The sequence below is a fragment of the Scyliorhinus canicula genome, chromosome 1, assembly GCF_902713615.1.
Source record: "Scyliorhinus canicula chromosome 1, sScyCan1.1, whole genome shotgun sequence".
Lineage (NCBI taxonomy): Eukaryota > Metazoa > Chordata > Chondrichthyes > Carcharhiniformes > Scyliorhinidae > Scyliorhinus > Scyliorhinus canicula.
The window spans coordinates 202,437,758-202,450,078 of NC_052146.1; the positions used below are offsets into that span (position 1 = coordinate 202,437,758).

Below are 12,321 nucleotides of genomic sequence, written 5' to 3' on the forward strand. Positions count from 1 at the left end.
CTTCCTGGGTCATTCGCCACAAATTCCATTTTCACCCAAATCCCTGGGGCCAAAAACCAAACTTCCGGGGCACTTTTCCCCAGGTTAGATTTGCTGACCAAAAGCGTTCGATAGGGGCCAGTAGAGATACTTCTTTGCGGCTTTCGAGAAATTTGGGTTTGGCCCTGGGTTTGTGTCATGGGTGCGTTTGTTGTATGAGGCTCCATCCGCCAGCATTTGTACCAACACCATGAGCTTGGAGTCTTTTCGATTGCACAGGGGGCGAGGCAGGGGTGTCTATGTCTATTCGCTTTGGCCAATGCCCTGAGGGCCTCAGAGAAGCGAAGCAGAACACAGCGGATCACTGAATGCAGATAATCTTTGTTATATACGAAGGATCCGGGGGCAGTTATGGGAGACATAATGAGTGTATTGAAGAGCTTTGGCTCTTTCTCTGGATACAAGTTAAATCTAGAGAAGAGCGAGTATTTTCTGGTCACCACTTCAGGGAAGGAAGCCAGTCTTGGGCTACTACCTTTGTGCCTGGCCGGGACTAGCTTTCAGTAGCTGGGGTTTCAGGTGGCTTGAGATTGGGCTCCGCTCCGTAAATTGAATTATATCAGCCTGGTGAGTAAGGTCAAAGCTGATCTACAAAGGTGGGGCAGCCTCCCTTTGTCCTTGGCAAGATTTCTGTTCCTATTTTAGTGTCTTCCAGTTTTTTGACCTCAGTCATTTTTTGGGGGGGGGGGGGGCGGTTGAGCGGCTTAAATCAGGCTTTATATGGCAGGAAAGTCTCTGAGAATTCTGAGGGGTGTCCTACAGAGGGATAGACAGTTGCACTGTCAAATCTGATATCTTATTACTGGGCAGCTAACACGAAGAACGTGTTGGGATGGTGTGGGGACCCGAGGCCTACCTGGTTACGAGTGGAATCTGGCTCGTGCAGAGGGTGATGGCTTCTCTTCCATTTGCTCCGGTACCCGTCAAACCTGGTTGTTTCCTCCACTTTAAAAATATGGAGGCAACTCTGCCAACATTTCAAGCTGGGATCATTATCAAAGTGTAGCCATCTGGGATGGCCACTTCCAACTCCCTACTGAGCAACTCGCAAAGACTGATGGGTAAAATGGACAAGCCAAGAGTCAGGCAGGCACAGTAATGCATATTTGTCTGCAAAGTCCAGACGGCATTGAAACCCCGTCCAATTAGCATGTTAATCAGGCCGATTAGCAGGTGATGGCCCATCTCCCCCAACACTAGGACTGGTACTTCAGCAACCGGGACATTCCCAGACATTTCGGTGCCACTCCCTGTCCAAGGGAAGCGCAAACAACGGGGTCAATGACCGCTTGAGACATGGCCAGTCATCCAGATCCCCGCCCACTTATTTGTTAAGGAATCGAACGGAGTGATCAGGGATCACCCAATTAGTAAGGCCCAAATCAAAGGACCGCCCCAAAGAGCGAGTATTTACAGTAGAGGAAGAAGTCAATGCGCTAGAAACACCAAGGAAGATAATATTGGATCAGAATGTGGTCTCACCCAATATTAATATTAACAAAATAACCGCAGTGAGTGAAGAAAATAATGGCACTACAGAGCAACAAATCCCCAGGACCATTGAGTTGCACCCCAGGGTTTGAAAGGAAGCAGGTAAGTACTAGAGATGCTGGAACTATAACTTTCCAATGTTCTTTTAATTCTGGAAGTGTTCCTTTAGACTTGCATGCCACTCTACTATTTAAGAAAGATGAGAAAGGCAAGCCAGATAAATTATAGACCAGTTACCGCAACATCTATTTTTGGGACAAAAACAGAAAATACTGGTCAATCTTAGCAGACTGACAGCACCTCTGGAGAGAAAAGGAAGCGAACAAATCGAGTCTAGATGACTTTTTATCAAACATAGAGAGAACTGGAAATGGAGTCAGATTGATACTGGAGTGGGGAGGGTATGGAGCGGTGGGGCTGGATAGGGGCGCAGCGATAGGTGGAGATTGACAAAGATGTCGAGGATAGAACAAAAGGAATGTAAATAGTGATGATTAAGGCGAGGAAGAGTGCTGATGGTAGCAGATTAAGAGATTAGAATATGTGAATGGCAGAACAAAGGTGAGCAGTGTGTCAAAGGGCAAACTAGGAACAGTTGGCCCAAGTGGGGGAGGGGACACAATGGTGAGGGAAATGAGAATAAATTCATAGAAATGAAAAAAGGGAGTGAGGGTGGAGGAAAGAGTCAGCAGTGGCTAGAGAGCGGATGGAGTTCATGGAGCGCAAGGGGGGGGGGGGGGGGGGGGGGCGGAATCGTGGAGATTTGGGAGGCCAAGGGGTAAGGAGTTTTCAGACTTCTCCCATGTGCACCGTGTATATTCCCAGATCAGTTTTCCGTCATGGGTAAGGCGCTACTGGTGGGGGTGGCCGACTCGAGGTATTCGGCAATTATAGTCTCTGACCACGTGTCCCTCTGGGTAGATTTATAGGTGGTTCAATGCGAGGCCCAACGGCCGCAGTGGATGAGGTGTGTGTGAGCGGGGGAGGGCTGCCATTCGGGGTTATGTGGAGGCGAATGATACAGGGGAGGTCACAGCCGTCACTTTGTGGGAGGCACTCAAGGCAGTAGTTAGTGGGGAGTTCATTTCAATTTGGGCACACAGGAACACAGGGAGAGGGTGGAGCGGGAAGAGAGGGCAAGACTGGTTGAGGAGATCGTGAATGTGGATAGGAGGTACTCGGTGGCACCGGAGGAGGGGCTGTTGAAGGAGAAGCAGAAGCTCCAGATGGAGTTTGGGTTAGTGTCGATGGGGAAGGCGATGGGCCAGTTGCTGAATGTCAGAAAGGCAGTTTATGAATATGGGGAGAAGGCAAGTAGGATGCTGGCCCTTCAGTTGAGGAAGCAGTCAGCGGCTAGGGAGATTGGTATAGTGAGGGACGAAGGAGGGAAGTTGGTGATGGATCCAAAGGGGATGAATGGGGTATTTGAGGCCTTCTGTAGGAGGCTTTACGAGTTGGAGCCCCTGAAGTGGTGGCGGGGGGGAGGGAAAAAGGGGATAAGGCGGATCCTGGTTGGGTTGGAGTTTCTCAAGGTGGAGGAGTGGATGGGTTGGAGTTTCCCAAGGTGGAGGAGGGGCAGGTGCAGGGCCTAGAGGCCCCGATTGTCCTGCCGGAGGTGATGGATGGAAAGGGGGCGATGCAGGCGGGGAAAGTCCTGGGCCCGGATGGGTTCCCAGTGACATTTTATAAGAAGTTTAGGGCGAAGATGGGGTCACTGCTGGTGAGGGTGTAAAATGAGGCAAGAGAGATGGGGGAACTCCTCCCACCTTTATCAAAGAACAAGGAACAATACAGCACAGGAACAGGCCCTCCGGCCCTTCAAGCTTGTCCCGGTCAAGATACCATCCTTGGCCAAAACCCTCAGCCCTTCATAGTGCCGTATTCCTCTGTACCCATCCTATCCATATATCGCAAGCTTCCAACTCCCTGATTCTTAAACAGGATAAGGACCCAGAGCGGTGTGGGTCATACCATCCGATATGGTTGTTGAATGTTGATGCCAAGTTATTGGCAAAGGTGCTTGCATTGTAGATTGAGGACTGTGTGCTGGGGTTGACTAGGGAGATCAGACCGGTTTTGTGAAGAGAAAGCAGTTGTCGGAAAATATCCACACGTTATTGAATGTGATTATGATGCCCGGGGAGGGGCGGGGGGTGGGGGCAAGTTTACGGTGTGGTAGCGATGGACGCGGAGAAGGCTTTTGATCAGGTTGAGTGGGCGTATTTGTTTGGGGTGTTGGGGCAGTTCGGGTTCAAGCAGGGGTTTGTGGATTGGGTCTGGTTGCCGTACAAGGCCCCGGTGGCGAGTGTGCAGACAAACCATGTGAGTTTGGGGTGCTTTGGGATACACTGCAGGATGAGACAGGGGTGTCCACGCTACCTGTTGCTTTTCACCTTGTCGATAGAGGCACTAGCAATGGCGCCTAGGGGGTTGAGGGATTGAGCGGAGGGGTGGGGGTGGGGGGGGGGGGGGGGGGGGGGTGGACAGGTGGTCGAACATAGGGTTTTGTTGTACCCAGATGATTCGCTGTTATCTATTTCTCCGAACCGTTGGGCTGCATTGGAGGGACCATGGGGATTTTGGAGTTATTTGGCCGGTTATCAGGATATAAGAAAGAGTGAAGTGTTCCCAATTAAATGCTAGGGAGCTGGAAAGGAGGTTAGGGGAATTGCCATTTAGGGTGGTCGGGATGAGCTTTAGCTACCTCGGTATGTAGGTGATGTGGAGTTGGGCCCAGGACCTCGGTTGAATTTTAGCTCAATTGATGGAGGGGATGAAGATGGATTTTAGGAGGTGGGATGTTTTGTCATTGGCAGGGCAGGTGCAGGCAGTGAAAATGATGGTACTGCCGAAGTTTCTGTTCGTTTTTCAGAACCTCACCGTCTTTGTCCCCAAGTCATTTTTCAGAAAAGTTAATGGGTTGATCTTGGGGGTTGTGTGGGTGGGGAAGGCCCCTCGGGTACGACAGGCTTTTATGGAATAGGGGCGTGAGGCGCGGGGGGGCTAGTGTTGCTGAATTTGATCAATTATTATTGGGCTGAAAACATTGCGATGGTGAGGAAATGGGCCATGGAAGAGAGGTAGGTTTGGGGACGGGTGGAGGTGGCATCATGTAGGGGAACATGCTTGAGGCACTTCTGCCATTCTTGCTGCCCATGTATTCCATGAGTCCAGTGGTGATTTGAAGGTGTTGTGCAGTGTTCACAGCACTTGGGGTTGGAGGGCATGTCGTTCTGGCCGCCTATTTGCGATAACCATAGGTTTGTGCCGGCGAGACTGGATGCGAGATTCCGGATTTGGCGGCAGATGGGTATTGAATACTTCAGGGACCTGTTTATAAGAGGCAAACCTGTGGGGCTGGAGGAATTGGAGGAATTGTTTGAGTTGTGTGTTACAGTACCAGCAGGTCCGGGATTTTTTTCAGGGGAGAGGTGCCGTCTTGAATAAACATATTTTTAAAAAAACTTTATTTAATCTCAGCATAGGTCCTGAGGTCTCCTCATTGTGGATATTAGGTGAGTGGTATAGTGTCGGTAAGGGTTAAGGCTGGTGGGTGAAGGGCATGGTTTGTCGGAGGGAATGAAGGGCCATTGAGGGTGGGTGGCATGGATGGGGCATGGGGAATATGTGGGATGCCATGAGGCATTAGAACTGGAGGGCTATATGTTGTTTTATTTATTTAATATCGTCAATAAAGTGCCGCAACACCTCGGCCAGACTTTCACCCAGCCCACTACTGCACTCGATACCGTCTGAACTCTTCCTGGGTCACTCGCCACAAATTCCATTTTCATCCAAATCCCTGGGGCCAAAAACCAAACTTCCGGAGCACTTTTCCCCAGGTTAGATTTGCTGACCAAAAGCGTTTGATAGGGGCCAGTGGAGATACCTCTTTGCGGCTTTGGAGCAATTTGGGTTTGGCCCTGGGTTCGTGTCATGGGTGCGTTTGTTGTATGAGGCTCCATCCGCCAGCATTTGTACCAACACCATGAGTTTGGAGTCTTTTCGATTGCACAGGGGGCGAGGCAGGGGTGCCTATGTCTATTCGCTTTGGCCAATGCCCTGAGGGCCTCAGAGAAGTGAAGCAGAACACAGCGGATCCTTGAATGCAGATAATCTTTGTTATATACGAAGGATCCGGGGGCAGTTATGGGAGACATAATGAGTATATTGAAGAGCTTTGGCTCTTTCTCTGGATACAAGTTAAATCTAGAGAAGAGCGAGTATTTTCTGGTCACCACTTCAGGGAAGGAAGCCAGTCCGGGGCTACTACCTTTCTGCCTGGCCGGGACTAGCTTTCAGTATCTGGGGGTCCAGGTGGCTTAAGATTGGGCTCCGCTCCGTAAATTGAATTATATCAGCCTGGTGAGTAAGGTCAAAGCTGATCTACAAAGGTGGGGCAGCCTCCCTTTGTCCTTGGCAAGATTCCTGTTCCTATTTCAGTGTCTTCCAGTTTTTTGACCTAAGACATTTTTGGGGGGGGGCGGTTGAGCGGCTTTAATCAGGCTTTATATGGCAGGAAAGTCTCTGAGAATTCTGAGGGGTGTCCTACAGAGGGATAGACAGTTGCACTGTCAAATCTGATATTTTATTACTGGGCAGCTAACACGAAGAACGTGTTGGGATGGTGTGGGGACCCGAGGCCTACCTGGTTATGAGTGGAATCTGGCTCGTGCAGAGGGTGATGGCTTCTCTTCCATTTGCTCTGGTACCCGTCAAACCTGGTTGTTTCCTCCACTTTAAAAATATGGAGGCAACTCTGCCAACATTTCAAGCTGGGATCATTATCAAAGTGTAGCCATCTGGGATGGCCACTTCCAACTCCCTACTGAGCAACTCGCAAAGACTGATGGGTAAAATGGACAAGCCAAGAGTCAGGCAGGCACAGTAGTGCATATTTGTCAGCAAAGTCCAGACGGCATTGAAACCCCGTCCCATTAGCATGTTAATCAGGCCGATTAGCAGGTGATGGCCCATCTCCCCCAACACTAGGACTGGTACTTCAGCAACCGGGACATTCCCAGACATTTCGGTGCCACTCCCTGTCCAAGGGAAGCGCAAACAACGGGGTCAATGACCGCTTGAGACATGGCCAGTCATCCAGATCCCCGCCCACTTATTGGTTAAGGAATCGAACGGAGTGATCAGGGATCACCCAATTAGTAAGGCCCAAATCGAAGGACCGCCCCAAAGAGCGAGTATTTACAGTAGAGGAAGAAGTCAATGTGCTAGAAACACCAAGGAAGATAATATTGGATCAGAATGTGGTCTCACCCAATATTAATATTACCAAAATAACCGCAGTGAGTGAAGAAAATAATGGCACTACAGAGCAACAAATTCCCAGGACCATTGAGTTGCACCCCAGGGTTTGAAAGGAAGCAGGTAAGTACTAGAGATGCTGGAACTATAACTTTCCAATGTTCTTTTAATTCTGGAAGTGTTCCTTTAGACTTGCATGCCACTCTACTATTTAAGAAAGATGAGAAAGGCAAGCCAGATAAATTATAGACCAGTTACCGCAACATTTATTTTTGGGACAAAAACAGAAAACACTGGTCAATCTTAGCAGACTGACAGCACCTCTGGAGAGAAAAGGAAGCTAACAAATCGAGTCTAGATGACTTTTTATCAAACACAGAGAGAACGCTGAGGAAGGAGCTGCGCTCCGAAAGCTTGTGTTTGAAACAAACCTGTTGGACTTTAACCTGGTGTTGTAAGACTTCTTACTGTGCTCACCCCAGTCCAACGGCGGCATTTCCACATCACAGAGAGAACTGGAAATGGAGTCAGATTGATACTGGAGTGGGAAGGGTATGGAGCGGTGGGGCTGGATAGGGGCGCAGCGATAGGTGGAGATTGACAAAGATGTCGAGGATAGAACAAAAGGAATGTAAATAGTGATGATTAAGGCGAGGAAGAGTGCTGATGGTAGCAGATAAAGAGATTAGAATATGTGAATGGCAGAACAAAGGTGAGCAGTGTGTCAAAGGGCAAACTAGGAACAGTTGGCCCAAGTGGGGGAGGGGACACAATGGTGAGGGAAATGAAAATAAATTGATAGAAATAAAAAAGGGAGTGAGGGTGGAGGAAAGAGTCAGCAGTGGCTAGGGAGTGGATGGAGTTCATGGAGCGCAAGGGGGGGGGGGGGGGGGCGGCGGAATCGTGGAGATTTGGGAGGCCAAGGGGTAAGGAGTTTTCAGACTTCTCCCATGTGAACCGTGTATATTCCCAGATCGGTTTTCCGTCATGGGTAAGGCGCTACTGGTGGGGGTGGCCGACTCGAGGTATTCGGCAATTATAGTCTCTGACCACGTGTCCCTCTGGGTAGATTTACAGGTGGTTCAATGCGAGGCAGTGGATGAGGTGTGTGTGAGCTGGGGAGGGCTGCCATTCAGGGTTATGTGGAGGCGAATGATACAGGGGAGGTCACAGCCGTCACTTTGTGGGAGGCACTCAAGGCAGTAGTTAGTGGGGAGTTCATTTCAATTTGGGCACACAGGAACACAGGGAGAGGGTGGAGCGGGAAGAGAGGGCAAGACTGGTTGAGGAGATCGTGAATGTGGATAGGAGGTACTCGGTGGCACCGGAGGAGGGGCTGTTGAAGGAGAAGCCGAAGCTCCAGATGGAGTTTGGGTTAGTGTCGATGGGGAAGGCGATGGGCCAGTTGCTGAATGTCAGAAGGGCAGTTTATGAATATGGGGAGAAGGCAAGTAGGATGCTGGCCCTTCAGTTGAGGAAGCAGTCAGCGGCTAGGGAGATTGGTATAGTGAGGGACCAAGGAGGGAAGTTGGTGATGGATCCAAAGGAGATGAATGGGGTATTTGAGGCCTTCTGTAGGAGGCTTTACGAGTTGGAGCCCCTGAAGTGGGGGCGGGGGGGGGGGGGGGGGGGGGGGGGGGGGGGGGTGGAAGGGGATAAGGCGGATCCTGGTTGGGTTGGAGTTTCTCAAGGTGGAGGAGTGGATGGGTTGGAGTTTCCCAAGGTGGAGGAGGGGCAGGTGCAGGGCCTGGAGGCCCCGATTGTCCTGCCGGAGGTGATGGATGGAAAGGGGGCGATGCAGGCGGGGAAGGTCCTGGGCCCGGATGGGTTCCCAGTGACATTTTATAAGAAGTTTAGGGCGAAGCTGGGGTCACTGCTGGTGAAGGCGTAAAATGAGGCAAGAGAGATGGGGGAACTTCTCCCACCTTTATCAAAGAACAAGGAACAATACAGCACAGGAACAGGCCCTCCGGCCCTTCAAGCTTGCCCCGGTCAAGATACCATCCTTGGCCAAAACCCTCAGCACTTCATAGTGCCGTATTCCTTTGTACCCATCCTATCCATATATCACTGGCTTCCAACTCCCTGATTCTTAAACAGGATAAGGACCTAGAGCGGTGTGGGTCATACCATCCGATATGATTGTTGAATGTTGATGCCAAGTTATTGGCAAAGGTGCTTGCATTGTAGATTGAGGACTGTGTGCTGGGGTTGACTAGGGAGATCAGACCGGTTTTGTGAAGAGAAAGCAGCTGTCGGAATATATCCGCAGGTTATTGAATGTGATTATGATGCCCGGGGAGGGGCGGGGGGGGCACGTTTACGGTGTGGTAGCGATGGACGCGGAGAAGGCTTTTGATCAGGTTGAGTGGGCGTATTTGTTTGAGGTGTTGGGGCGGTTCGGGTTCGAGCAGGGGTTTCTGGATTTGGTCCGGTTGCCGTACATGGCCCCGGTGGCGAGTGTGCAGACAAACCATGTGAGTTTGGGGTACTTTGGGATACACTGCAGGATGAGACAGGGGTGTCCACGCTACCTGTTGCTTTTCACCTTGTCGATAGAGGCACTAGCAATGGCGCCTAGGGCGTTGAGGGATTGAGCGGAGCGGTGGGGGGTGGGGGGGGGGGGGGGTGGACAGGTGGTCGAACATAGGGTTTTGTTGTACCCAGATGATTCGCTGTTATCTATTTCTCCGAACCGTTGGGCTGCATTGGAGGGACCATGGGGATTTTGGAGGTATTTGGCCGGTTATCAGGATATAAGAAAGAGTGAAGTGTTCCGATTAAATGCTAGGGAGCTGGAAAGGAGGTATGGGGAATTGCCATTTAGGGTGGTCGGGATGAGCTTTAGCTACCTCGGTATGTAAGTGATGTGGAGTTGGGCCCAGGACCTCAGTTGAATTTTAGCTCAATTGATGGAGGGGATGAAGATGGATTTTAGGAGGTGGGATGTTTTGTCATTGGCAGGGCGGGTGCAGGCAGTGAAAATGATGGTGCTGCCTAGGTTTCTGTTCGTTTTTCAGAACCTCACCGTCTTTGTCCCCAAGTCATTTTTCAGAAAGGTTAATGGGTTGATCTTGGAGGTTGTGTGGGTGGGGAAGGCCCCTCGGGTTTGACAGGTTTTTATGGAATAGGGGCGTGAGGCGCGGGGGGGGGCTAGTGTTGCTGAATTTGATCAATTATTATTGGGCTGAAAACATTGCGATGGTGAGGAAATGGGCCATGGAAGATAGGTCGGTTTGGGGACGGGTGGAGGTGGCATCATGTAGGGGAACATGCTTGAGGCACTTCTGCCATTCTTGTCGGCCAGGCATTCCATGAGTCCAGTGGTGATTTGAGGGTGTGGGGCAGTGTAGACAGCACTTGGGGTTAGAGGGCATGTCGTTGTGGCCGCCTATTTGCGATAACTGTAGGTTTGTGCCGGCAAGACTAGGTGCGAGATTCCGGATTTGGCGGCAGATGGGTATTGAATACTTCAGGGACCTGTTTATAAGAGGCAAACCTGTGGAGCTGGAGGAATCGGAGGAATTGTTTGAGTTGTGTGTTACAGTACCAGCAGGTCCGGGATTTTTTTCAAGGGAGAGGTGCCGTCTTGAATAAACATATATTTAAAAAAACTTTATTTAATCTCAGCATAGGTCCTGAGGTCTCCTCATTGTGGATATTAGGTGAGTGGTATAGTGTCGGTAAGGGTTAAGGCTTTTGGGTGAAGGGCATAGTTTGTCGGAGGGAATGAAGGGCCATTGAGGGTGGGTGGCATGGATGGGGCATGGGGAATATGTGGGATGCCATGAGGCATTAGAACTGGAGGGCTATATGTTGTTTTATTTATTTAATATCTTCAATAAAGTGCCGCAACACCTAGGCCAGACTTTCACCCAGCCCACCACTGCACTCGACACCGTCTGAACTCTTCCTGGGTCACTCGCCACAAATTCCATTTTCACCCAAATTCCTGGGGCCATAAACCAAACTTCCGGAGCACTTTTCCCCAGGTTAGATTTGCTGACCAAAAGCATTCGATAGGGGCCAGTAGAGATACCTTGGAGAAATTTGGGTTTGGCCCTGGGTTTGTGTCATGGGTGCGTTTGTTGTATGAGGCTCCTTCCGCCAGCATTTGTACCAACACCATGAGTTTGGAGTCTTTTCGATTGCACAGGGGGCGAGGCAGGGGTGCCTATGTCTATTCGCTTTGGCCAATGCCCTGAGGGCCTCAGAGAAGTGAAGCAGAACACAGCGGATCCCTGAATGCAGATAATCTTTGTTATATACGAAGGATCCGGGGGCAGTTATGGGAGACATAATGAGTATATTGAAGAGCTTTGGCTCTTTCTCTGGATACAGGTTAAATCTAGAGAAGAGCGAGTATTTTCTGGTCACCACTTCAGGGAAGGAAGCCAGTCCGGGGCTACTACCTTTCTGCCTGGCCGGGACTAGCTTTCAGTATCTGGGGTTTCAGGTGGCTTGAGATTGGGCTCCGCTCCGTAAATTGAATTATATCAGCCTGGTGAGTAAGGTCAAAGCTGATCTACAAAGGTGGGGCAGCCTCCCTTTGTCCTTGGCAAGATTCCTGTTCCTATTTCAGTGTCTTCCAGTTTTTTGACCTAAGTCATTTTTTGGGTGGCGGTTGAGCGGCTTTAATCAGGATTTATATTGCAGGAAAGTCTCCGAGAATTCTGAGGGGTGTCCTACAGAGGGATAGACAGTTGCACTGTCAAATATGATATTTTATTACTGGGCAGCTAACACGAAGAACGTGTTGGGATGGTGTGGGGACCCGAGGCCTACCTGGTTACGGGTGGAATCTGGCTCGTGCAGAGGGTGATGGCTTCTCTTCCATTTGCTCCGGTACCGTCAAACCTGGTTGTTTCCTCCACTTTAAAAATATGGAGGCAACTCTGCCAACATTTGAAGCTGGGATCATTATCAAAGTGTAGCCATCTGGGATGGCCACTTCCAACTCCCTACTGAACAACTCGCAAAGACTGATGGGTAAAATGGACAAGCCAAGAGTCAGGCAGGCACAGTAATGCATATTTGTCAGCAAAGTCTAGACGGCATTGAAACCCCGTCTCATTAGCATGTTAATTAGGCCGATTAGCAGGTGATGGCCCATCTCCCCCAACACTAGGACTGGTACTTCAGCAACCGGGACATTCCCAGACATTTCGGTGCCACTCCCTGTCCAAGGGAAGCGCAAACAACGGGGTCAATGACCGCTTGAGATATGGCCAGTCATCCAGATCCCCGCCCACTTATTGGTTAAGGAATCGAACGGAGTGATCAGGGATCACCCAATTAGTAAGGCCCAAATCGAAGGACCGCCCCAAAGAGCGAGTATTTACAGTAGAGGAAGAAGTCAATGTGCTAGAAACACCAAGGAAGATAATATTGGATCAGAATGTGGTCTCACCCAATATTAATATTAACAAAATAACCACAGTGAGTGAAGAAAATAATGGCACTACAGAGCAACAAATTCCCAGGACCATTGAGTTCCACCCCAGGGTTTGAAAGGAAGCAGGCAAGTAC

General features: G+C 50.1%; 1 protein-coding gene across 1 annotated transcript in view; it reads left to right on the forward strand.

Moving 5' to 3' along the window:
- Positions 1 to 12,321, forward strand: part of LOC119971075 (shieldin complex subunit 1-like) — a 201,689-nt gene that overhangs the window by 39,282 nt on the left and 150,086 nt on the right. The window lies entirely within an intron of this gene.